The sequence below is a fragment of the Contarinia nasturtii genome, unplaced genomic scaffold, assembly GCF_009176525.2.
Source record: "Contarinia nasturtii isolate CC-2019 unplaced genomic scaffold, AAFC_CNas_1.1 Cnas_scaffold_350, whole genome shotgun sequence".
NCBI lineage: Eukaryota > Metazoa > Arthropoda > Insecta > Diptera > Cecidomyiidae > Contarinia > Contarinia nasturtii.
In genome coordinates, this window is record NW_022197705.1 from 3,846,830 (window position 1) to 3,874,209 (window position 27,380).

The 27,380-nt window shown below is 34.7% G+C and overlaps 2 protein-coding genes across 2 annotated transcripts in view; both read right to left on the reverse strand.

Moving 5' to 3' along the window:
- The window catches only part of LOC116337920 (protein disks lost), a 203,277-nt gene that overhangs the window by 129,336 nt on the left and 46,561 nt on the right, over positions 1-27,380 (reverse strand). The gene's annotated exons all lie outside the window — the stretch shown is intronic.
- Positions 1-27,380, reverse strand: part of LOC116337921 (brain tumor protein) — a 94,340-nt gene that overhangs the window by 22,643 nt on the left and 44,317 nt on the right. The window contains exon 3 of the mRNA XM_031762889.1: positions 17,376-17,559. The gene's annotated coding sequence lies outside the window, so the exon portion shown is untranslated. The remainder of the gene's footprint in view (positions 1-17,375; positions 17,560-27,380) is intronic.

Sequence of the window (27,380 nt, forward strand, 5' to 3'; positions counted from 1 at the left end):
CATTCTCAAGTCATATCCATAGTTGAAAGGTTCGAATCGAATGGCATTCAACAGAGCGATTGCAAGAGATAGATAAAATGGAGAATTTCATCATTTATCTCATATTGTACATTAGTCCACTTTCGTCTTTTACCATTATTATTGGCATTAGTATTAGTGATATAGGAATTGCGATGAGTAGAAATATGCGCGGCCCCAATCCACTCGCACGATCTAAATGTGTGCACTCTACTTCAATCCTATTAGAATTGTGTACACACAAGTGGCGGATATTTTATTTGAGAAAACTTCATGAGATAGATATGTGGCATATAGCACGCGCAACGCACCGTAAACGATAGATGGAGTCGATGAAACCTGTTCAACATCAACAGGAGCTACTTTTGATATTAATGTGAAGGGAAGAAAGCATTGTAAATCGCCATTTACTACTATTCGCTGGTCGGTGTGTATGTTTGTAATTTGGATATATATATATATGTTTGTGTATGAATGTGAATGGGGAGGATATTTTCAGAATTATTTTTTTTCTTTCTTTTTCTGCGTCTATTCAATATTTTATTTTGATTATTACTTCTATTTGTAGCTTACATATTCACGACCGATGCCATTCTATTCTAAGTTGGATAAATGTATTTCACTGTCCATTTCTGAATATACCCTTTCAATGTAAACGCACATTGAATATTTGCTTTCGTCTGCCGTATTCGGTTTTCTTTCTTTTGCTCTCTCTTTCAAAAGAAGAAAGAACTTTTGGCATTTGATTTTTGTTGTTGTAATTCAGAATTCTATTGTATGCACATATGTACGACAGAGATATGAAACGAGGGAACCAGAAGTGGCAACTGGAGACGAGTTTCAAGTAAATCGACTCGACTCGAAAAATGATAACCAAAAAAAGACGGGAAAAATCATTGAAGTGATTCTTCTGCAATGGTATCAACACACATATACGACTGAAAAAAAACGTAGATCTTTTTCTTCTTCGATAAAAAAAAAAGAAGCATTATGGTACCCATCGTCCGTATGCGTTCGATAGGAGTGAGAGAAACCAAAGAATGTCTTGCAATTTACGGAATAATCTGAACTTTGGCTCCATTCATTCCCTCTTTCTCTCGATCGTCCCCCCAAATACAATTGAACGGAATACAACATATTTGAAAGTCGACAATATGTTCCTGTCGATATCCTTGCGCACCGAAAAAAAAAACGTACGATAAAGAAATTCACTGTAAAATAAATTACCTAATCAATTTAATAATCGCACCAAATGAAAATGTGTCTATGAGCTTTGTGTGTGTTTTGTTTCTATTTTTGGCACAATTCTCTGCACGATTGCTTCCAAAAATGTTTTGGAATGGGCAAAATGGAGATATCATCACCAAAAGGCACAAAAATCAAGAGAATATTAAAGGTAATTTTACGTTTGAATTCAACAAAACTGATGATCCGTGAGCTGCACCAAATAAGACAAGCTTTTTTAAGAAAAAAAAAAACAATTTGACATTTTTGAGCAAATTGACTTTTTGACATTTTTTTACCTTTTGACTTAAGCAAAAGTTGTAAACAGCTTGATCATCACAATGTGATAAAACTTACGCTCAAAAGAATGAAAAAAGAAACTACAAGTGTATAATACATATGGGTGACGGACGGTAAGTGTGAGAATGAGAGAGGGATATTGGGCAGAAGGAAAGCCGAAAAGAAAACGGTTCACAGACACAAAGTGCGACTGGAATGAGTTGGACGTTTTCGGTCGTATTTTCTTGGTGAAATCCATTTAACGAAAAGATTTCCAAAAAGTTCATCGTATTGAACGTATCGTGGGGGATATGTAGCTCAATCTTGACGCTTGAGTTGCAAGCGAAAAGTCCACCTCTCTCGCGCGCACACACTCTGGCACATCTATAAAATCAGAGTTCGATTAAATAAAAAGATGAGAGAGACACTCGCTGAGAAAAATAAGACGAAAAAAATGAACCAAAAAAATAAAGAAGCGCATACACTTTTGCCCGAGCTTTTGTATAGTCATATTCTTGGATGGTTTGCACTTTGAAATGCTGCTGGTTATATCGACGATGTGAAAATGTGTTTGAAACTATTACGTCTCATTTCGTTCCTGTATCGGTTTATCTTTTCTGTTGTGTGTGTTTTCGAAGATGTTGGAATAACATAAACACGACATAAAGGTACAAACTGTTGTTAAAATGATGGAAGTGAACCCTATATGCTCCATCTTGCAAAAGTATAAACAATAGATCGCGAGGACCCATAGTCTTTGAGTCTCTCTCTTCCTCTCTTTTGCTTTGAACTCATACCAAACTTCGTTCAATGATCCGATTCATCTATTCAGTGAGTCGAAGTAAGGGGAGATCAAATAAGAAATAAAAAGCAAAGTGCGACAGAGCACATTATCTTTGTTCAAACTTAAATTATAAACTGATTCACACAGTTTTCCTTATTTATTTGTTGCTCTTCGCTCTCTATCTCTCCTACTCACAATCCCGGTGTGTTGTTTCTTTGTATTCCTTCAAGCGATTTAGTTTCGTTCATTGCATTTTTTGAAAGCTTGATTTTCGATATGGCATTCATATCTCCAAACGAAAAATCTTCATTCGATGAAGAAGTTCAAGCTTCACAAACTTTGCATCGACATATTGACTCAATATGGGAACAAGGGCAAACGATGGACCCCATTCCCGCATACACTGTCAATGAGCTAAAATGCAGTGCCGACTGCACGAATACGATATCATGTTAAAGAAGAAAGAAGAAGAAAAAAACAGACAACAAACAATATTTGCAAAAACTTTACACATTTTGTAAAGACAATGATGCTGAACGTTTACTTTTGTGTATGTATTCGTTTTCATCATCACTTTGTTTTATGTGGCAGTGTCGTAATGGTGATAGTAAGCTGGTTGTTGCTCTGGTGGTGGTGCACAGCATCTCATTGCTTTTTTGCCTCTTCCTATCGTTCTTCCTTCTGCACAATATTTCCTTGAAGCGAATTTAATGATTCATGGCGAGACTAAATCCAATGAAGAATTTATGATTTTTCCAACTCATCGAATTCCCACATCGACAACAAATATCTCAGTGAAATGGATAAAGTTCTGCTGGCGCATGAAAAAAAGCAAACCAACAACTTACGAATGTCGAGAGAAAAAAAATCGCTTACTATTTTCGACATTGTTGCACGCGCGCGCTCGTTCAAAAGAAAAATCCAAAATGTCGAATACGAATCAGACGTCTATGCACAAAATACAAATAGACAAAATACCCTGGCTCTCGTATAAGTGAGTGCTCAGAGTTCAAATCAGTTGATGAAACATTCGCCAAAATCGTTGTATATTGGAAAGCATGTCAGAGCCACAATTTGAAAATATTTGGTGTATGTTCATTATAAGTTGTGAAAATGTGACACATGGGAAAATGACTTTGGAGCCTTAAAAACCGTTGACTCATGTCATGAAAATGGTGCGCTAAGGATATATGAAGCAACAACGATACAACACATATATCGATATATTGGATGTGGATGAATCAACTATACGCCAGATACAACAACAACAACAACACCGGCAGCAATAATAATAATAATAATATTGTGTGGAAATGGCGCTGCCAAACATATGATATGAATAACAAACAAACATCGCCAAATAAATAACAATGAGTCATAAAACATGCGCGCATACACACCGACAAAAGTACCGGTGAAAAGTTTTATATTTGATTTAAGCATTGTTCTTTGTTGATTCGATGGTTTTCATTTTGTGTAGGCTTGGTGCATGGTTGAATTTGTGTGCAATACATATTCAATGGAATGGATCGGATCGCTTTGTGGAGAAATACGTAATGCCAACTAATTTGAAAATCCAATTCGAAATACACTTTTTTCAACGATGATATTGAAGCATATTTGGGGTGAAAAACCACAAACAATTGCAATCAAATGACTGGCAATATGTGTGCGTACATTTTTGGTGATCGTTTAATAAATGACAAAGGCAAATGAAAAACGGTATACATTTGAATCGAATTCGAGAATGTGACCGAAAATTGGACGAGAATATAATGAGAATGTTCACCAAACAAATCAGCCAGGCGACAAATGTGAATGCGTCACATTCACTCAATTCTATCGGTCAACCAATTTGCCATGACATGAACATGTTCGGTTCTCTCTCTCTCTCGCTTTCTCCATCACACACCCAAAATGAGTTATTATGAGCAATAAATAAATAGTATGGGCCTCGATAAAATGGATCAAACGATAAAATGACTTTCCATCAATGTGAAGCAGTAACGACCATTCGTTTTTTTTCTCTATCTCGATAAATTCAATTAACAAATGGTAAAAGTGTCACATACGTCTCAATGTAAAACGATTCATTCATGGTCTCGGGTTTTGCATTGTGTGTTACACTATTGGCACATAGCGTAAGCGCGCGTTCAATATTATTATTATTTTTTATTTGCTTTCGTTAATTTTTTCCATATATTCTATCTATTCTTGAGTGGTGTCTTTGTGGCACAACAAGCGAACAATCCATGAATGTCGCTGTTCTGCAAATAAACTCATTGTCCTCTGACATTTTCAATATTTTTTGGAGATAAATTACGTTATTGTGATAACACGTACGCACCCATCAAACACATATACACGTACACAAGTAAATTGTAATGAATTCTGTATATAAAATGCCAGTAAATTTCCATATATGAAATAATAGAGGCCATATAAGTTAAGTCAATGGCATATATACATAGTAAAACACTTCGCAAGAACACGTCACTGATTATTTGTCAATAAAAATGCACTAGACCAAACATTTGTGCGAATCTAAGAAATAAATGAATGCGAAAAGAAATATCGGTACATACATACACAGAGAAAAATACATATCGATCAAATCCTAGTGGAATGTAAGCAACAAAAGAAATACGAGCAAATAAAATTAACCACATTTATCACTTTGTTCGAAATAAAAGCCATCAGCAACAGCAGCAATAGTACTACCATTGCTACAAAAGCCCGGCCAGGAAACAATGGCCAAAATATATAAACAAAAAAAAACGAGAGAGAAAAAAGTTTTTATTATTGCGTTCAGGAGATAGGACACAAGTGACCATTGAGTTCCATAAAATGTACGAGCTGCACGCACGGCTTTTCACTTCAACCATTCAACATCCATTGAACAGATAATTTTTGTGATGAATTCCATCACATACTCTAGTATATGCAACAAACAATGTCCAAAACACACATACACATGCGTGGGGATGAGAAAGGATAGCACACACATATAGATATAAAAATGTGTGTTTCAATTCAACTCGGTTTGCAGAATTTACCCGCAACTCTGGAATTTGATCATATTTTCCGGCAACACAAAAATGCATTTTCGAAATGTCATTGAATAATATTTCAATTCTCGCATATGCACAACAATTATTTAAAATTATTTCTGATCGCATATTGTATGTGTTTTACGCTTTGTGCTTTAATGTTATTTACTTAGAAATTCCAGCAAAAACGAATAAAAAAAAGGATGAGAGAGAGATAGAGTACATTTTGATTCATTGTCATATTTTTCGTATCACATACGGGCTATAAAATGAACATTTTTCGCATCGGGGTTTTTTATGAATAGATAATACACGAGAATGGACTATCACAACAATTCGAAAACGCCTATTTTTACGCTCGGCAATTATGGATGGTATCACGATTTCAAAGTTGGTTTCATTTGCTTTTTTATCAGCAGCTTTTTTTGGCTATATCTCTCTCAAAAATAAAATGTAATGCTTTTCAAAAGTGATCAGAGATATACAGAAAAAAATTCGCAATAATTCAATGATATTGTAGTCAGTCAAATGAACGACATGATTTTTCTGTTGACATTTATACTGCGCGTTTGATATGCGAGCCAAAAAAAAAAGAAAAACATGGGAAGTAGATATATTATGACAAAATGGAAAATAATTGGTCATACTTTGAAATATATTTGATTGTTCGTTCGGAATGTGGAAAAAAAGGTTCGACTGTAGAATTTATATTTCAACAGAAATCCAAACAATTTCTGAAATTTCCATTTAACAACGGCAATTAAATGTTTTTCATATTCAATAGTTAATAGGCAATAACAGACGGGGGCATGGCAATAGGCATTTGACTGCAGTGTGCGTCGCAGATTCATTTTCAACCATATTTAAAATGTGAAATTAAATCATGTTATCAAACTTCTGAATGATAGCAATGAGAGGTTATTGCTTCTTTACTTTTATGTCATTTCATTCGAAAGAATAAACTGAACCGGTTTACATTTCTTAAGTAAACAGTATTACTGCGAATTAAATAAACGATCCAATAGACTTTTAATTGTTGTACGGTCGTGCAGCGGTACGGCTAATTTACTCAACAGAAACGCAGAATTTTGATGACTATTCGCTTTAGCACCTAACATTTTTGCTTTGAAATTTAATGCTTACTTAAAATCGAATAAAGATAAAGAAAATGCGATTAGGTTGAGCACTTCTTCAAAGTGAGGAAACAGTGAACTGAGTGTCTAAATAATTGTATCCGCTTCTAAATAGATTTAATTTCAAATCCATTTCCGAGGAATTCCACTCTCTCTCTTTATCTTTTTCTTTGGCCACTTCTGAACACAGTGTACTATTCGTTGTATATTTAATTGTTCAAGTTCACGTAAAAAAGTATTTCTATAAATATAAAAGACATGGTGGCAATATTTTTGATTTTGTCGTTACTATCGTTACAATTCAGTACGCACTTTGGGCCTACGCATTTCAGCAATAAGATAAAAAGTAAAGGGAAAACGGCGAGAGAAAGAGAGGAAGAGGACAATTTGCGTTTCATCCATTCTACTTTGAATGTATTGTGTTGCCTTTGTAGCACAAGGCTGTTTCTAATGGGGTCCGTTTTAGTAAATGCGATGCACGACACGCAAACACATACACAAATTCTATATAATCTAGAACACAAATCTAAATGTTATCGTTGTAAAAGAGTCATTATCATAAGCATGACATAAATGTGACGACTGACGAGACGAAAAACATATAAGAATCACTCTCAGTTACAAAGTACCTCAGCACTTGAAATTGCGTATTTTAGATTTTGAGAGAAAATAAAAACATGAAAACAGCGTACACTTGCACAGCACACAATGACGTTTCAGGCAATGAATCAGCAATGGCATATCTAATGAAAGGCAAGAAAACGGTTAACAAAATGCGTTTGTTTTTAAACATGCATGTTTTTCAGCTGGAATGCATGAAAACTGTATATAAGCGCCTTAAGTATCGCTTCAGTGTAATGTCATGTTAACGATATTCGTTGTTATACTTCACTTTGTTCGACATTATCCATACATGTATGCGAGTTTTTATTTTCATATTCATAGCTGAATGCCAAATGTGCTTACATCGAATCCACAATATTATTTTCTTTCATTGTCGCACCATCTTCAATATCGTATTTGAATGCCATTTATAAATTAGCATCGATAGCAGTGGCAACAGTGGCGGCGAAGGCATCGCATCGTGGTATGGTGTTCAATGCTTTCGAAACACTAGCGGTTATTTTCTAATTAAAAACTCTTACGAAGAATTCTATAATGTTGTTGTTTTGTTCGCTATTGTGTTACATTGCTTTCACATTACATGCGATTATTGTCATTGTTGTTGTTGTCGTGCGCTCATCGGCGAACTCAAAATGTTGATGACCGAAACAAATGAGACCGAAAGTTCAACTTTTTTTTTTCAATGTCACTCACTGTGAACGACAGAATTTCGATTAAAAAATTGCGCCTTAATAATAACCAAGCACTTATTCTTCACAATGTACGAAATATATTTAAGCACCGCAAAGGGAGCAATAATTAAAATTAAACGAATGAACATGGTGTTTGGAAAGGAAAAAAAACCCAACGAAGCACAGCACAAAAATAGCTATATTCATTTTGGCGTTGTGTGTTTGTATGGCATGAACGAAAAAGAAAGTTGGCGTTCAGATCAAGTCAATGCTCGATTTTGGTTTTTCATTTTCGATGCCATCGTCGCCCTAATTTGCGTATGGAAATTTGTCACACATGTACATTAAAGCAGCCATCGCATGAATAGGGCAAATAAGCATGACTATAAATGACAACGATGAACAAGCTTGAAAATGCATATAGATGAGAATGTATGCGATGCGCAAAAAAAAAATTTTCGGCGAAGGGTAAAAGTACTCGACTAACGAGTAGTTCTAATGTCAACAAACTGTAAAGCGACAAAAAAAATACCATTTAAGCATCAAGATGAATATTTTTTCGGGTGGAAAGAAAAATTGAGTCAGGTTCATGCTTGAACTTGCATATAACACACACCGAAGACAAACCAATTTCATATTCTTCTCTTTTTGGTCGCGTTTACTTATTATATTACACTCATGCCAGTTTTTTTTTGTATTTTTTTCTTATTCTCCTCTATTTTCTTTGTTTCCTTTCTTGTTTCATTTTTAGTCATCGAGCATTTGGCAAAGTTCTAGTAATACTCAACGAAACGACACCAAACATGTTTTTATGAAGTGCATATATGAATAACGAGAAAACTTTTGTAATTGAGATTTTAGTTTTATGTGAACGAGCGCGACTCTTTTTTTCTGCCCTTTATATTTCTCTCTAACTCTCGTCGCGACTCTTCTCCTCAACAAAACTATTTCGCTGAAAACGTATTATGTTGAACCAACTCTTTTTCACTTGAACTTTTATGTGTATTCGCGCAATTTTTTTTTTCTATTTCAGAATAAAATGTACACATGAGGGATTTATTCATTCATTTTTCTCGCTTTTAAAAACTTTACATTTTTATAAAAGTGCTTATTTCAACCCATTCGCTAACCTTTTTTTTGCACCACTAAACACTTCGGAGAAAGGATTATACAAAAAAAATTATATTCACACACAATTCGTATAGAATTAATATATGATGTCAGAATTCTTCACTTAAACCAAGTTTTTTTTAAAAAGAAACTGAACTATTCTGAGTCCAGCGGCTCGTGTAAATGAACCGAATTACCGAACTCTCAGATGTGAACTGTGAGGTAATTCTTATTTTTTTCACATTTGGATTCGATTGTAATTACTGAAGCTGAACTTCTATGAAATGCGTACGCTTTATAACAATAGATTCACAATGCGATGGACAAGAAATAGATGTTTGAAAATCGAAAAAAAGTGTACTTAACGTACAGAAAGAGAGAGAGAGAGAAAAAAATATCCAAAATTAGTCACATTTGATTTTGAATGTTTGTGAGGTTTTTTTTTGAATGATCATCTTCGTCATCATATTATGTCGATTCATCATTATCGTGCAGTCAAGGTTACAATGTAACATTCTTTGGCTTTCGATCGAATTCGGTCGGTCACTCTTTTGTGTCGGAGGGCGCGTAACGAGCAACGTACCGAAGATGAAAGAAGAAGAAATCAAAAGATTCCATTAGAACGAATAGAAAGAATGAAACACATTCGGCCTGAGAAAGAGCAAATATACAATTTAACACACCAGTACATAAAATGTGCGTGTAGAGAGAGAGAGAGAGAGAGAACAAAAAAAGTTTGCCATGGAATTTCATGATTAATGAAATATAATATGTTCATTATAGATACGGGGGCCCACAAAAAATGTATAACACACAAGCATAGCGAACAAGAAATTGTGAAGAAAAATAAAGGCAATTGAGACTGAAATGAACGTGAATGTACAGAGTATTGTAGATGCTGTGTGCAACCCAAAATAGATGTGGAAATGAAAATCTAAGTGGAAAAAAACTGAATCAACAACATTTTTTTTCTACTTCGTTTTCTTCGTCGTCGTCTTGATCTTCTTCTCTCGTCGTGTTCTGTTTGAAATTTAAAATTAAAGTAAATTTTTTCACGTACATACACCCATTAAAAATTAAAGGAATAACATGAAGCGACACAGTGTGGAAAGAAAATGCAGAGCGTCCATCTAATAAATGAGAACGAGAATACAAGAAAATGAGAGCGTTAAAGAAGACTACAAGAAAATAAGAGTGCATGAAATGCAGAGATCTGAAATTGAGGGTGATCGACAGAGATAGAAATTGATACATGTTAAGATTCGTTATGAAAGTGCACAAAAGGAACATACACTGAAACGAATGAAATGGAATGCGACGAGAATGAGAACGAGTGAGAGATAGATAGAGAGGGGGGAAGAAGAACGATGAAAACAACAACAGTATGAACAAGTGCACGATGATGACGACGACGACCCAACAAGAATATGTATACTCACAGTCAATGTCAGTGCACTGCACAATTACAAATACAATTCCGTTGCGCACTAAAGTAAAAATTCAACATCAATCAAATTGTATGTTGCACTCGCACACACACATACACACAGTGTGTTAGCACTGTGAAATGTGAATATTATAGTTTATACTCTCTAGGTTTTCTCGTTAGTAAGCGCATTTTTCTCTTCTCTTATTATTATAATTTCAGCATTTTTCCATTCTTTTCTTCCCTATAGACCATCGTCGATTGTCGAAGTTTTTCTTCTTTCACTTCTTCCCATTTGCGTTTTTTTTTGTTCAGCAATGTACTGCATGTATGTCTGCGCCTCGACAATAAGTCTTTATATTCTCATTTAAATGTTTTTTTTTTTTGTGTGTGTGAACGATCGAATGAAATGCGAGACCAAACATGAGAGAGAGAAAAAAGTACATGAAGAGGGCAACAGTGAATCTAGAGTGGAAAAAATAAAATTATCGGAGTAAAGAAAACATTTTGTTCTTTAAACTCATTTTATAAAAATTTTAATGTTCATCAGAGCATTAAAATTATGTAATTTAATGTGAACGAATAGCTGGCACTGATGATGATGATGTGCCCTCTCTTTCTCTCTGAGTGTGTATGAAGCGCGCGTGGTTTTAAGTTGATACATGTCTACAATGTAATTTTCCATAGAAAATGTACGAAGTTTTTGTGCTAACGTAAAAAAAAAACGCATTGAATGTAATCCAGAGTAAGTACAACGAACGTCACAAAATGTGTTTTTTTTTTAATAAATTTTAACGAACGTTAGTACGCGATCAAAGAATAAACAAAACGAAATTCTCCCACACTTTTTCAAGCGAGGCAAAGGCGAATATTCTTGCAAAAGTGGAATTGGAAATGGTCGTCCATCTAATCATTGCCTCTTTCTTTCTTCTTTGCATTCTTATTCTGTCCTTCATTATGTAAGGCGTCGTTCGTCGCATATATCTTGTATTGGACTTGATTCTTTCTTGTGTAATTCTATTCTTGATCCTAGTTCAATATTTGCTATGCTTCTATGAGCACCGAAGAACGTTGAAGAACGCATTAGACGATTATCTGGTCAGTCAAAGGAGCATTTTTGCTGCTCTACTGCTACTGTAAAATGGGAAAATTCGATGAAAAGAATGGCATGTACATTTTTTTCTTGTTTCACTTTCAACACAATTGCAAGCGTTTGGTTATTGTCGCATTTTCTTGAAACAAGTACTGAGCCGTGTGGCACTTGTCTGTCACAATCAAATGATGAAAAAAAAATGTGAACATTTTTCGCTTGTTCGTTTAAAACTTTTAACTTAATATCAAACTTGTGACGTTAGTGGATGTACACAAATTGATGAAGAGGGTGGAAACAAATACACTAAGGAATTTGTGCTGTTCATTTCTTTTCATAAAATATAAAATATTGTCGAAACATTTTGCTCGATTATCATCAAAAGCAATGTCAATTCACATAAATTACGTTCAAAATCCTTAGGATCTCTGGGAATAAATCACAACCGAAGATTTAATTTGTTACAAAACCAGATTTACTTCATAAATCCATAATGCATTTTCTCTCCGCAGTGGTTTCATCTCGTTATTACACATTCATTCGTAGCGGCTAAGTGCACTCAAACATTGATTACCGTCACGCAAAAAGAACAAAAATGCACAATGCTCGGGCTCACCGATAAGTGAAATTTAATTTGGAATTTTTCATTATTTGAACGATTCCGTTTCAGTGCCATCATCATTATTACGCTGTTGATTTTTCACTTTGACTACAAAGTACTCATTTCCATTTTTTTCTATCGCTATTTTTCACTACACGACACTAGACATTCAAATCATTCATTTTATGCATTGGCTGACTAGTGTGGCAAGTTCAAATCTAGCTTACATCACACAGTCTAACGACCGAAACGAACGATGAAGATTGTTTGGATATTTTTAGATTGTAGCAAAAAAAAAGAATTTGGCGAATTGAAAGAGCAAAAAAAAATAAAATAAACGGAAAGCATAAATCGCTAAGATGACTTTCATAAAAATGCTGTGTGAAAAAAAACAAGCGACGCTCTTACATTGTACGAAGAGACAAGAGCAAAGAGATGGCGGCGAAGAGAGTGCACAAAAATATAACGCGACAAAATAACAAGAAGAATGATGGTATAACGTAGGAAAGATTAATAATGCTGAACACAAAGTGAATTGTAAGCGAGCAGATAAAGTGAAAATAAGGCGAAGGCCAAAGTTGTCATGCATTTTACAATAAGTGTATATGTATTATGCACAATACATACGTGAAAAATTCCGGAAAATGGTTCAAATGATGACACCATTAACATTCTATCGCAAAATGAAATGAAAAGAATGCGCAGCCAAAACATGCGACATAAATCGTGTGACATGGGGCGGGCGACAAAAAAAAATGGAATCTGACGCTCTGCGACCGTTTGTTATTTGACAACACATATTTTTTTGGTTCGGCCGAAACGAGGCTTTTCGATATGGAAAAAAGTCCTTTGTTTTCGAATTTTTTGTTCATTTCATACGAAGTAATTCGTTTAGTTAGTATTCAAAAGAATACATAAAGAGAGAGGGTATTTCGAAACAAAAAATAAACAGAGATTATTCAATACCGTGTTCAGGTCCATTTTTATACTTTTATAAAAATGTTGTCGTCGGTATCGTCGTTACAGGCAGGGCAGCAAAAGACGGTTAAAACCATTAGGTAAATTCTCTTTCAAACTGTTCACTTTAATTACGGATTTTGTACCATTTTTTAATGCTCATTTTTCATCATCATCATCATGCTATCACGAAAAAAAACACACATTCACATCATTTTTGTTCATCTCACTCACCGAGTATTTTTCAAAGAAAACATTTTTTTACGACTATTTAACTTTGTGCTTAAACATTTAAACTTTTTAAACGGCAATTCAAACTCTAATTCAATTTTTTCAGGGTTTTTAGTTGATCAACAATGATGAAATAGCAAAAAACAAAACTCGTCCAAAAACAAATCTTTCACCGTGTTTTATCCACTCTCTTCATTCTTACACCAAACATCGTCACAACCAAACTGACGCTTCACGATTGAATGCAACCAATAACAATTGCCACGGCAATAACAACGGAACGATTTTTCAATAGAGAAAGAGCATAAATAGCGGGCCAAAGAATCCGTCAAGTTGAAATGAAACAAGTGAAAAACAAAACACACCAAAATAACAACAACAACAACGAAATTCATAACACGAAGTAAACAATATACGGGCAAATGGTAGATCGAACGCTCAACATAATTTACAAATAAAACTGTGAAAAAAAAAAGAAAAAGTGAAACAAAATTAAATTTCCGCTTTTGGATCGGAATTGTATCGTTTTTCTATGCTGTCGAAAAATAGAATCAAACTGTGAAGAAGAAAAAAAAAACACGATCATGCAACACACACATACACACGTACATTTGCTTCGCATTCTGACGCTACGTTCGGTACGTTTTTAAACAATGTTAATTCTTTTTATAGCATCCAGCAGAATTGTGTGTTTTTATTTTCAATTTTGATGTGAGTGCGGCTGGAGTTTGTTTGTTTATAGTTAACTGTGAGGTATACATATTGTTCATGTTTCTTTTTCATGAAATGAGTAATTTTATAATTTATCAATGCTGTTGGCTTGCGCGCACGCCTGTTTCTCTACATTCGTCGATCATGTACTACATCAACCGTTCGTTGTAGGTGATACAAACAACAGACATTCACTCTCTCTCTCCACTTTTCGCTCTCTGTTTGTATTTCTCTTTCTATCTCATCTACACTGTACATGCACTTTGGTAAATGCAACTGTCGAGGTAGTCTTTTTTTAATTCTCCTCGATTTTATAAATGCTGTGCACGGCGGCGGCTACAAAGTAATTACACAATCATAATTACAATGCTTCATGTGATCGTTTCGCTTGCACATATATTTTGATGTGCACGAACACGCTTACCACTTTCGATGACGGCATGAGTGAAAATACAAAAAAAACCCGCCACAACTGAACTATTCCATCCACAAATGAACAGTCGCCTTTTCTAATCAGTTATCTGCTGTTGAATGCAGAAAAAAAAATGGGAACATGAGTGAGAAACGGAACAAAAACACACCGTTCAAGCGATTTTGGTAAATGTTGGTATTGGATGCGTGTTGTTCAGTGATATTGTGACACGAAAAGGAGCTTCTGACGATAAAACGAGTCTAATCGAAAACATGCAGTGCTTTTCAGGCAAACGTGATAACGATTCTCTTTCGGTGTGGATGGTACAATGTGTATATACGGAGGAAACGTGATATGAAAAATTTGCGTGTTGACGTATAATCCCCAAAAATATAGGATCAAAAAATAGAGAAGGAGAGAGAGAGAGAGAGAGAGAGAGAGAGAGAGAGAGAGTGGGATAGAGGGGAGTAAAACATACCAGTAAATAAATAAAACCACCAAAAACGAATTAGATAAACATACAGCAATAATAATAACAACAAGATCCCGAAGAAAAAATCAAAGTCAATAAAATACGTTCGCCACATACAAAATAAAAGCAAACCAAAGTCACCAAATAGAATACGGTTAAAGAATAAACAAATGCAGGGATAAAAAAGCGTAAAAGATGAAATACTTTTTAAAATGAAAATAACCATATGCAAACAAAATAACACGAAGAATATAAGAAGGGACCAGAAAATGCACACATCCAAACTAAATGCTTCCATCACATCTTGTGTGAATCTAGCTTTCATTCTCACAGCGATAGAAAGATAAAGGCGCTACAGATGGTAGACTATAGTGAACGAGAGAAACGCTTTATGCTTGGCAACTGTCTGTGGAGATTTTGAAGTTTGTCGGTGTGCACCGATCTCTCTCTCTCTCTCTCTATCGTTCATTCTGTGTGAGTGTCTACAATAAATATAAACAACGAAAGTGTTTGAGAGAATGAGCGCACGTTGATAAGTATAAGCACACAAAATCGATACGTGCTCTGAAAGCTTGGTATTATCATTTATGGTATAAATTTGCGCTCGAACAATGTTAGTTTTCTCATGGAATTCGGGTGTATGATGTTAGAAAATCTAAACGAGACAAGTTAACAATGATGATTCGGATGTACGTAAATAGAGGAGCAACTTTGAAGGATGACCTCATGAAATGGTGAAGTAATCAAAATGAAGCGCATTGCATAAAATCAACTGAAGGCCAAAACAATTTCCGTCTAAAATGTCGCATACACATTGAATGTGAGTTGTTCCGTTGTTGTTGATGAAAAGGATCACGCTAAATTAAAATGCTCAACAATGTGACGTGAATGCTGTCAACGGTTTATTTTTATTGGACCAAAATCTTTCTCTTCAATCATTGCGAATCTCTCGTCACACAATAATATAACAACGACAGCTTAAATCCCCAAAAGACCAGTAACACAACGTTGGCATCAATGTGGCCGTGGCGTATGCAATCGATGAAAAATCCTTCTCAACAACCATTCCACGTATTAAGTAAGGTGTATGTGCGCTTATTGGTTGTCTTCTTTGTCATGGTTATCGAATTTTCAATTTTCTTTTAACCACCTTACGTAAGCAGAATATTGGAAGAAACGTTAGTGAAAATCGACAAAACGCATATAATAAAATCGCCTTATCTGTGCATATGGTTATCAGACCAATATGTATAATGTTTTCTTTTTTTTCTCTCTCTCTATCTGTCTCCGATTCGGCTCTGTATTCAATGATGCGAAAAATGTTGTGTTGCCGAGCAAAGTAGTATTCGTCGGAAAATCGGATTTTTCCATTGAAAAAACGATTGAAAGTCTCTTTTTTGACAGTTATAAGCCATGTGGTTTTTTTTCACTTTCTAATTCACTTTTTTGTTCAGTGCTTGTTTTCTTAAAACCAAATATTTATTATGATTATTGTTATGACTTCATCATTTGCTTGCTATTTAAATTCAATGTCTAAACCATTTTGATTCGAATAAAAGCATACTTCACCTACCGATTTTCATTTTCGTATACGCTCACGCACATTTCGCAAACAGTAATCATGAATAAAAGCAACGCATATTTCTCCAAAATCCTTTTTATACTGTTATTCGTATTGAAAAACACAACCCATATAGATGTAATAACGAAAAAAATACATCCAATGGAATTTCACCTAGAATGTTCTTCGGTCCATTTTTTTTTCGTCTTTCTTTGTATAAACGTTCGATCGTCACAACATTGAGCTGTCAAGGAGAGTGAGAACGACAAAGCTGTCGCAACAGCTTTCCAAATTGATTTGAATGTGCGTATTTTGGGTTTCGAAAACTGATTATTTACCATTCAATTGCTTCGATTTAATATTTGTTTTCGTACGTTTTTTGTGGTTCATTTTTGTTTTCATTCTCGTGTGTCAGATTCATGTCAATTGAATTGTGTGCACTCCGCGTACCGTGTGCATGTTTTGCCAAACGGCTTTTATTCACTCCTCTCTGTGTGTCTCTCATTCTTTCTCACCCTGACTGTTCACATTTTTCGTCATTCAATCCGTTGATTTTGGCATTTTTGCACTGTTGTGACTTTCTTTATTGACTATTACCGTTGTTGCTGCTGCTTCTTTTTTTCTATTCTGGTGAATTCAATATTAACAAAACCAAATTCGATGGCACAGCACAATGTTTATTGTACATGAACTTGAAATTTTACTTTATGCATTTTATGTTTCAATCGAGAGTGTAATTCACAATATTTACCCCCCAAATGGATGTAATTTTGGTTCAGTTGTTATTGTATATGTGACGTTGTCTCGCATATTGCGCACTATATTCCATGTCTTTCGACAGACTAAATAATAAAATTGAGTTGAAAAATCGAAATACCGCAAAATATACGATATTACTAAAAAGAATTGAGTGAATCTCATATAAAGCGATTTCAAACCGCAAATTCAATATAACGAAAATGAGACCAAAAATCCATCGATAAAATATTTTTGTAGCAACAGATGCGTGCGAGGTACTCACCGAACAGAAGAATTTTTTTTTATATAATATAATTTATTTGAAGTGTTATTGCCGAGCCGGAACAATATTACGACGCTTCTTCAACTTATTGTGCTGCCACATCATTTTGGTGCTCAAAATTTCCCAATATAATGGACTGTGTCTGATGATGTTGTGTTGATGAAAAAAAAGCAACACGTCAAGCCTATGAAAAGAGAGAAAAAGAAAAATAACGATAAAAAAAAAGTTGAATCATAATCATTTTTACTCGTGAATCCTTTATATACTATACTATAAGCAACTATTTTGAAAGAGTGTTTTGTTCGATTTTGAGGCAATTATTTGTTGTGCGTGCAGAATTTAGATGAACAAATTCAAGCAATAATAATCTGATTGGAGCACCACTGATCTTGTTTTCTTTATGTGTGTGTGTTCGTGTTTATTGTCGGACGATAAAATGTTTTTCCAAAGCGATATTTTTAGAATAAAAATTTATAAATTCGAAAAGCATTTTGATTTCGTTCGCCATTCTCTATTACGTATATACTCTCCTCCTCTCTATCTGTTTTCCTCTCATTTTCATTCAATTACACAGCATCGTTATCATCATCATCGCTGCCGTCGTATAAGTTTTGTTATAAATTACGTTAAACTCCAACCATAGTAATTAATTGGCGTTATATTAAAAAAATAAAATTTCCAAAAAGTGTTTGTGTTCTCGCGCAAACAATGTATTTCTGTTGCTAGCTATGCACATCGATGTATAGCTTGTTAAGTTGCAAACATGTTCGCATTGATGCTATTGGTGAGTGCGTCGCATTGAAAATAAATCGCCCAAAATTTCAAGTACTTAAACCATATGCCATCGGTGATTGCACGAGGCATACGTCTATTAAATTTATCGCACGTATTTACGATAAATTAGAACGATGCTCACGATTTTTTTTTTGCTTCTTCTTCTCACTTACTCTCTCTTTCAATCTCTCGTGAACGAAAGCATAAGAATGGTTCATGAACAAAATATATTCTTTTGTAACGTAATTGATGAACAAAACATACGCGATTTCTATGTACGGTTACTGGTTTACTGCAACTGAAAGAAAAATACGAGAAAGTAACACGAAACGATTGGCTTAAGTAGAAAAGGAAATTTGTTGTGTGTTTTTTTTCAATCTTCGACTGAACCAGAGCAAATCGAATGATGTAATTTAGAGAGCCGTGTTGTGTGCACGATTAGAGTTTCTGATTTCATAGTGTTGCAAACGCGAATGCAACGCGCTTTGATTTTCTTTTTATGTCTATTGGATATTTGTTTGTTCAAGTTTGTTATGATTTAGTTCAGTTTTTTTATTCTTTATTCATTTATTATTCGTTCGTTATTATTTTCGTTTTGCACAGCGTTTTGTTTCCGTGTGTGTATTAGAGTTGTGTGATGGCGACTGAATATAATGAATACGTTTATTAATTGGCTAGCGTGGGCGCGCGTGAAAACAAGAAATTAGATTTTTCGTTGATATACAATGTGCAATGCACATTGGAGCAATGGTGAACTGATCTACTAAACTCATAAAAGTCATATGCGCACAAATGGGTAATACGGCTCAGTATGGTCGTCGATGTTGTTGTTGTTTTTTTTCGCTGTTGCCTTTCTTCTTCTCTTAGCACCATTTTTACACATTGTTGTTGGTTCTTTTTTAGCTTAACACACTTTTAAATTGTTTTGCCCATTTTATTTACAGTGCGATATTGCGATATGCGTGCATTTTATTGTATCTACACAACGCCATTTCTCTTCGTTGCTGCTGCTGCTTTTTTTCTTCTTTGGTTCGTTTCGTTTTTGCTCAGAATTATACTGCAAATAGTTGATGGTTCAGTGAGTTGAAAAACGCAACTCGTTTGTTATGGGTGCAAAGAGTATCGCATATATCGGGTGCTTATTCGTGTTTTGAGAGTTTTTGTACTTTTTTTTTCTCCATTTGTAACATTGTTGTTAATTTTTTTTCTATACTGAACCGCAATATTTTGTACCGGGAATTTCTGTTGTTAAATTGTTGAGTATAAGTCTTTTTTTTCTGTTCGTTATGATTTCATTTGTTGCTACTAGTTATTATTTTGTTTGCTACTAGTTCGTTTTGTTGCGACCAAATGCGAAATCTCACTGTCTTTCTCTCACCGATGTTATTCAATTGGACATGGTGGCACTACTGGCTGGCTGCTTCGTTGCTTGGTTGACTGTTGATAAAACAATTTATTCATAATCACACGTGCATGCAACTTTAAAATAAATATCAACCGCATAGAAATAAGAACGATTTTTTTTGCACTGGTGAGTAATAGTCGTATTTTATGTTGTTATTGTTGTTGTTGTTGGTTGGATCTCAATCGTTCCGTACATAACGAGGTATTTGTGTAAGCTGACCGTAGCGGAAAAAAACACCCGAACAGCAGAAAAAGTATAGTTATCAGCGGGGCTACTGTTACCATTTATTTCATTGGAAGTTGAGATAGAGAGAATAAAGTCACAACAATAGAAATATTGTGGTTGATTTTTATCGATGCACACATTGCCGACACATATTGTTATCGAAAACGTCAGTTGATCACAATAATTTTTCTCCATACACAATTATTTTATGGATGTATGTGTGTGCGTGCAAACAAGCGTTAACTTATTATAAAAACAAATATGAATAGAGTGCATACATGCACATTGCACAGTGCACACATAATCTCAGTATGCGCATTGTCCATGAATAATAACAACAACAATGCCAAAGCTTGATTTAGTTTTTCGAACGCAGATGACCGAACCGAAAGGACTTCCATTCATTGCACACATATCGAAATGTTTATGTGTCAATGAATAATATTGATATCAAGCACTAAGTGAAGCGACAGATGATTTTCATCAATATCTTATCATCTTGGTCGCCTTGTTTTTGCTGGCATCGTTCGTGAGCTTTGATTTAAGTTGAATTTGATCAAACTCCCTCCCAGCACATTGGTTTTATCAAAACCGAAATTCCAATATTTTTTCAGTTCACTGCATTTGAAAAGTAACATGAGTGAATAGAATGCGCCAAACGCGAACATTACATGCAACAATAAACCAATCGATAAATATTTTTGGTGGAAGGTCATCACTGCGTGTTCGCTATATATTTTGTCATTTCAAGCATATTAACATGAACATTAGCCTGCAACTCAGTTCATCTGTGAACTCATTTAGTTGTTGTTTAATAAACCAAATTTACGGGGGCTACATGTAAAATATGTTTGTACAGCTCATAAATTTATCATTCGGCGCTTTGCACACACACACACTCACTCACATATCAAAATTAATAAATATGAAATTTAGTAGAGTGGAATCAGTAGCACGGTACATAATGTGCACGCATAATATGTCAAATTTGATATAAATTACTTGCTCACACTAATTTAATTGTATTATGTTTTGACGCGCCCCAGAAATTCGGTGTGGAAACAAAACACATGTGATTTTTCAATGGATGGCCCAAAAGCGATGTGAAACGCCCGTGAAAGGATCCATTCGAAATGTGCCAAAAACTATGTGACAGTTGAAATGTTCATCAGTAATTTTAATGATGGTCGAAAAACCAGCGACGAACTTTAATGATCACATTCATTGCGGAACTTTGTTCACACAGTTCACAATCAACAATGAATTTTGCAGCAGTTTTTGTTTTTCGTAAACACATTTATCTTGGTAAGGGTTTTTTTTTTGCGCCGAATTCAATGCATTGGCAAGGAATTTAATCCCCAAAGAATATAAAGGGCTAACGATTCCAAATTTATATGCCCATCATTTCCTCTCTGTGTGTATGTTTTCCCAATTTTTTTTTTTATATTTTCAAACTTTAGTATGCGTTCGTTCGATGTGCCAATTCATGGAGAGGAAAAAAAGCATATCGGCATAGAAATCGATTTTTTTTCTCGACCAATAAATATAAATATTTTCCTAGTTCGATTCGTATTATTGGAAACAAACAAGAAGAAAAACGAATTTCGTAAGCGCATATACTGGAACATATTCACGTTTTCGCTCGCAAAATTATAAGATCTAAGAGACTTTGAGAATGATTTGATACGTATACGTTGTTGTATTTCATGATGTTTATTGCTTTTCATTTTTACAACGCAAAAATTGTGCTGCTTGCAAATATCGAATGCAATAACCATAGAACATTGCGCGCCAATATCGTTGAATAAATAAATTGCCATCGAAAAAAAAAAGAATCGAATTCGATAGCGATGTGGTTGTAAAATCGTAAGATTTTTGCGAACGCGTAATGATGTCGATTGGAAATTTGTCTACCATCTGTATGCCTGTATTGCATTTCAAGAGTTCGGAAAAATTCACTGCCACCGAATGAATAAAAGTGCGAAAGAAAAGAATGAAATTTACTTTATTGAAACGGTGAAATGGATGAGATTTATTTGTATTTTCGTCTGTTCATGAATACACATGTGCGTATTTTCCCGTTTGATGTATGAATGGTTGTAAAAAAAAGAAAACTCATCAAATACATCGTTCATCTCTGTTTATCTCACCGTATGTGTGTGCGCGCGTATGCAGTGTGATGACGGAGGTAATTGTATTTGAAAGTGCGGTAAAAGCTTTATATTTTGCTTTTCACTTGGGTTTGATGTTATGCCACCACACCATCATCATGATTTTGTGGATGTATTTGGTTTTATGTGCTCCAGAGAAACTGTTAGTATTTTAGATCACTTATTCAATCCCGTCATTGCCTGCTGCCCGAACAGTCAAACCTCCCACACACACAAACACATCTATCGTCTACACATACGCAACTCAAGCATAATAGTACATTCAAGCCATTTTCCCAAACGAAAACAAACATAAAACAAATAAATAAAACTTAAATCCCTGAAAATTTTGCGTTGAAAGGCAAAATAGCGTATGTTGTTGTTTTTTTCTCTCTCTCTTTCGTCGAATATTTGAGTTCATTTCTCCATAAAATACTCAGTAAGAGTTGGTTTCAAACGTTAAACAACTGAACCACCAGACTCACTCGACTAAGCCAGCCAAAACTGACTGAGTACATCTTTCATTCGTTCACAGTCGATCGGTTCGTCTCTATGTATATATATACGCATCGAAAAAAAAAAACGAAATATATTTGATGTGAACATATATAGAGTGTAAATTTGATGTGCGTTCAGGGGCATTTTACTGTTTTGTTTTACTTAGCTCAGAGCTATTGAATGAATGAAGAGAAGAAACAATCACAATTGCGTTTACTTATTTTTGAAAGCCACAGAGGAAAATGTGTCAAAGCAACACGACGAACACATTGGGAAAAAAATGGTGAAACAATAACATTGAATCAAGATGAATATGGACACGTTCAATGGGCGACTCGTAATTGAATTGAAAAATGTGGTTTGGGCGACAGCATTTTTTTTAAAAAAAGGAACATTCAAAATCCGTGTGATTTTTACTGGGAATATTCTGTCAAAGTTTAAATAAACATCCATTAGAGAGGTGCTTTAAACCAAATACGGGTGATACAAATTGGAAGAGTACCTTATGTTACTCTGATAAAAAGCTTTTTCATTCGATAATAAAAAGCAACATTCGAACGACATACAAAGATTGTTGTTGAAAAAGATAAATAAACGAACACGACAAATGTTCAGCAGAATACATTTGGGCCGACGAAATGAATGGCCAAAATCCTTCCGAACGTTTTTAATATGCCGAACAAAAAATTTGCATATACTATCCATTTTCAAGTAATTCACAAAATATTTTATACACGTTGTGATTTGCATGTGGGCTGATAGATAGCAAATGGACCAAAATTTGATGGAAATAAAATAAAGAACGAAGGACAAAATTGTATTCGAATTTAATGCTGATGTGTGCTGTTGTTGTTGTTTCTACAACTGCTACTGATGTTGATAGAGATTTTCTTTCGCCGAACGCTATTTTTATGTGTTTGTCTCTCACTCTCTCTAATTCTAAGCTCAATTCGGTACAGAGCTGATTCATATGTTGGTGGAAATGCAGAACAACCAATTTGATTCCGGTCACGAGATTACCGTAAGCTTACCTCACACACAACCAACAAACTTAAAGGGATCCGTTGAGAGCGAGAGAGATAGTAAGAGAGTGAGATAGCAAGAGAGAAGGGAAAGAAGGAAAGAGCGACGAAAAAGCACCCCAAAATACATCAAATTACATTAAAAACCGTATGCCACATATATGTACACGTACGCAACACGTGAAAAAAAACGGCAAGACAAAACACGGGCCACGGAAAACCAAAACGAAAGGTTAAACTGTATCGCATTTGTTTTAAGGTGTACACAACTATACCTATAGGGGAAACCATGTATATTAACTGTGTGAATAGATTTATTGAATCGACCAATGAACAATTTCTTCGTTCGCCTTCATTCATCCTTTCATGTTGTTCCTCCGTTTTCTCTTTTTTATCCATTTAAACTGATCGTCGCTTGGACCGTGTTTTATATGCCAACACGAAACTCTCAAAACATTGCCATTTGCTACGTGCCAAATAAAATTCCAGCAAATTTATTTCAATTATCGTAAATAAATTTTTTATCCAAACGCCATGAACTCCCTAAACTTAACACACACACAAAAAAATCACACTGACGAACGGTCGATGTGACGTTGAGTGTGTTGCTGTTGTTTTTTTTCATCTGTTTTGGATCTCATGTCGAACCTGTGTTCGTTGTGTTGTATGGTGTAAACCTTTAGAATCCCTTTTCAAATTCAACCAATGTCGAATGCTAAACAAAAAATCTCATCACAAAATGAAATCAAGTCGGCCAACAACAGCATCATCAACATCACTTTGATCACTGCATCAATCGTGAGCGAGCGTTGTGAAAGTGGTAAAATGAAAATGTATGCATTAAAATCGATAAAATAAGGAAATACCAAAAATAGAATTAATGAATGGAACTGGACGAAAACAGCATGGAATTTTTATTGATGCATGCCATGTTCTACGTACTTGTTTAATTTATTCAATTTAACATCGACGCATTGCACATTACAGCAACAACAGCAATGACAACATCGAATACCAATCACACTGATCAAACTGTCATTTGCATATATTCAGAATGATGTACTGGCGAAAGGCCAATAGAATATTTTTATTTATATACTTCTAAGCGTTGAAAAATGCTTCAAAAAATATGTCGTTCCATTTTGTTTTTTTTTCGTTTTCATTCAAGTTTTTTGTGATGGCGATGCGAATATTCATTCGATACGATTAGAGTCGAACAAAAGAGTTAAATTAGTTTGATTCAGCGTTTTGATTAAGCCCTTTGTCTGTATATGTGCTGTTGCATCAGAACAGCATTTGGCAATTGCAATGTGTCTGAACCTTGCTGACTTCGAAACATATCAATAATAACGCATCCTGAATGCAAGGACTTTTTCGCTTATATTTTTTTTGCCGATTCAATTCAATAAATTTCTGCATTTAATATTTATTTATTTTTTTGTTCCAAAGAATGCATTCCAATATCAAGTGATTCCATAAAGTTTAGTTAAGCTTTTCCACTATTTTCCACACATTTTTTCCGCTCGCTACTTTATTGTGGATTGTCTCTTCGGGAAAACTTTTTAGATTGATTTTATTGACGGCATTTTAATTCAATATTTTTTCTTAAAAAAAAAAAATCTCGACTAAGAGACATATTCAGAAAGATAGAGCTGCCTGGGTTAGCTTAGCGACCTATAGAAATATGCACATGAATCGTATAAAAGATAGAATGATGCAAATGAAAAATCAGTTTTTTCATTATTATTTCTTTTTTTTAAATGAAATAAATTATAAATTCATCCATTCGGAATGCAGCTTTTAAAATTCAAAAAGCTTTTTTTGTTGCTTTCATTCCACCTCTCGATATATAAATACGTATATATTTTTTTCCCTCAAATTTGTATTCATGAATATTAATAGAAGTTATGCAAAATCCGTGAATGAGTTCGATATGATTTACATTGATCAATCAATTTGAGCATGAGCACACACACACAGCACACTCATCCACGCAGAGTGAAAAAAGGCACAGTCTAATGTTGAAAGCAGTGTATGCATAATGCATTTTAATATTTTTCGCGTCGCGCATCAATCGATTTTTATTGCATCCATTCTGCTCTTACAGTTCGTTTTTCATGTCTGCAATCGTCGCAACCTTCTCAACATAGATGGAATTTGATACAATTTCGTGACAGAGATGGGGCGGAACAAAGCACTTTAAAATGATTTGTAGTTTTATGCGACAAATGCAAATAACATTATGTAGATATATAATTTAATTTGACCGTGAAAGAAAACACGGCGAGAAATATTACCCATGGGATGACTTTATATATTTTTCTTTTCATGCAAATGTTTATATCGTAAAATTTGTAAATAAAATATAAGCAATGTAATGGGAAAACATTCAGGTGTGTCAGCACAATTCGTCCATCTCTGAACTTGATGGTCTGGCGAGAGTAAAGGGGGGTAGTTAGAGAGAGAGATACAGCGCTCGTGGGGGCAGAAGTGCAAGAGTCGACAGCGTTGACAATAAAATATGCAATGAAAGAAGAAAAGCAGCATCAGCAGCTGCCACGGATTGGAAAAGTCTCCGCTTCGATCGAAAAGCGAAACAAAATGTCTATTATTTATAGTCGAAATGGATGTGATTTGTGCACAAAACATTTCCATATGTGAGCGTGTGTGAGTGTGTGTGTTTTGAAGCTTGAAATCCTTTCGGTGCGGATTGAATGAGCGATAAAAAGCGAATTATACATTTTCTCTACCGTTGAATGTCTCGATATGAATGCGCGCGAGGTTTTTGGTACCGACAGCATAACTTGCTCGTCGAAGTTTGTCCTTTTTTTGTATTTTCTTCTTCTTCTTCTTCTTTTTATTGCTGCTGCTGTTGCTGTTGGTATGTTGTTTTGCTCATTGTCACTTTTCTTCCGCTACTTCGATGTCCTTAAATCGCACGTTTAAAACGCGACAAGCGCTCGCGCTTCATGTGTACGTGATGCAGTTGCTCTACTTGTACATAGCAACAGCATTGTAGCGTCACAGTTGTTACAATAACGTCAAAGTGTGTTTTCCTTTATGCTTCGCTTGATATGCATATTTAATAAAGTATTTCACATACATGTAAAGGTGGCTGTCGATGTACACACTGTTGATGATTGCATGGGGAGCCATATAGAAGGACACAAATATGGATGGCATGAGAGAGAGAGAATGAAAACGAGAATAGACGCGATTTTCATTTCGAACGCGCAATGAACATACGAACGAATACTAGTTATTTCCACCTCGAACCAGTGCACATTTATATTAATTTATAGTTTAACGTGGCTCAAAGCATTGAAACTTAACAACTTGATTCCGTCAAGGGTGGATTTTCTATACAGGAACGCCGTCACTTTTCACTATTGGCAAACAAAGAACATGGCATTACAAAAAAAAAAACAACAACAGCAACAGCGAATTTTGTTGAGATTGAAAAACGGAACAAAAGCAAAAAAATTAAATAAAACAAAAAAAATTGCATTGAATCCAAACTTTTAACAAGCAACAATCGAATGGCATTCAAGCATGCTGACGAGATGGAATTCGATATGCACGATTGAAATTGATTATATCAACATTTTATTCATGAATCAAAGGTTTATAAAAATTGAATTTAAACAATTTTCCCCCTTTTCTCTCTCTTTTCTTCTCTCTGGTTTTTTTTTTAGATTTTGTTTAATTATATCGAAATGGTTGAAATGTCCGAAAAACACAATATTTTTAATTTGGTTTTGTTTGCTTTTGTTTCGTCGATGTGTACGATTTTATCAGTTCAGGGTAATTGAATTGTACACCGATTGCATGTACGAGTTTCAAATAAATCTCCCTTTTTCTCTTTCTCTTGATAAATGTATTTGCGTAATCTCATCAACATCACACAAATGCATGGCTTTCAACAGCTATT